The following is a 1,741-nucleotide window of genomic DNA, read 5'->3' as shown; positions in this document are numbered from 1 at the left end:
AAAAAAAAAAAAAAATAGGTTATATTGTAGGGTACAAATCAAACCTCAACAAAATTAAAAGAATAGAAATTGTACCTTGTATATTCTCAGACTATGAGGCAACAAAGCTGGAACTCAACTCAAAAAAATATTCACCCCCACACAAAAACATGGAAATTAAACAACCTTATGCTGAATGATAGTTGGGTCAAGGAGGAAAGAAAAGAGGAAATTGTTAGTCCTCAAATATAGCAACAATGAAGCTGCAAGTTACCAAAACCTGTGGGATACAAAAGCAGTCCTAAGAGGGAGATTTATTGCATTAGGTGCCTACATTGAAAACAACAGAAAGAGAGGTCATAAGCAAATGAATGAATCATCACAAGGAAATAGAACTCAACCACACTTATCAGTTCTCTCAATAAGTGTAAATAGTTTGAACTCCCCACTGAAAAGGTGCAGGTTGGCTGACTAGATCAAAAAACACAAACAATCCATATGCTATCTACAGGGAATGCACCTACCCTTGAAAGATAAATTGAGATTCAGGATTAAAAGATGGAAAACAGTATTCAGGCAAATGGAAATCAGAAGAAAGGAGGTGTTGCCATCTTATTTTCAGATAGAAGTATATTTAAAGCAAGTAAAGTCATCAAAGACAAAGATGGTCACTTTATACTGTTCAAGGGATCAATATAACAAGAGGACATTTGAATCCTAAATATTTACTCACCTAACTTAAATGCTCCCAGATTTATTAAAAAGACATTGATCAATCTGAACAACATGATATCCCATGACACCATAATAGCTGGGAACTTTAACCCAACTCTGATAGAACTGGACAGATGCTCTAAATAGAAAGTAAACAAAAATACAAGAGACTTAAATGTGACCCTAGAACAAATAGCCTCACATTCTTCTAGTTAGCCCATAGGACATACTCCAAAGTAGATCATATGCTAGGATATAATCAAATTTCAACAAAATTAAAAGAATAGAAATTATATCTTTTATATTCTCAGACCACAAGTAAACAAATGTGGAACTCAACTACAACAAAAATGTTCATCCCTAAACAAAGACATGGATATTAAACAACTGTTTTTCTTTTTTATTTCTTTCTTTTTTTTTTTAGACAGAGTCTCACTATGTCACCCTCAGTAGTGTACTGTGACATCACAGCTCATAGTAACCTCACACTCTTGGGCATAAGCATTTCTCTTGCCTCAGCCTCCCAAGTAGTGGAACTACACCCACCACAATGCCCAGCTACTTTTTGTTGTTGTTCTTATAGTTGTCATTGTTGTTTGACAAGCTGGGCCAAGTTTGAACCCACCAGCCCTGGTGTATGTGGCTGGCACCCTAGCCACTGAACTACAGGCACTGAGCCAAAATTAAACAACTTTATGATGAATGAAATGTGGGTCAAGGAAAAGATAAAGGAGGAAATTGTAAAGTCCTCAAACAAAACAACAAAGAAGTTACAAGTTACCAAAACTTGTGGGATAGTGCAAAAGCAGTCCTAAGAGAGAAATTTATTGCATTAGATGCCTACATCTGGAAAACAAAAAGACAGCAAGCACATCAATAAACCAATGAATCATCATAAAGAAAAGGAAAAAGAAGAACCCTGCAGAAGAAAAGAATTAACCAAAATTAAACCAGAGATTAATGAAACTGAAAACAAAAGAATCATTCAGAAAATTAATGAAACAAAAATTTGGTTCTTCTAATAAATAAAATTGACAAACCTTTGGCC

The sequence above is a fragment of the Otolemur garnettii genome, unplaced genomic scaffold, assembly GCF_000181295.1.
Source record: "Otolemur garnettii isolate 467f Iridium unplaced genomic scaffold, OtoGar3 scaffold00016, whole genome shotgun sequence".
Classification (NCBI taxonomy): domain Eukaryota; kingdom Metazoa; phylum Chordata; class Mammalia; order Primates; family Galagidae; genus Otolemur; species Otolemur garnettii.
Note: the sequence above shows the minus strand (reverse complement) of the source record.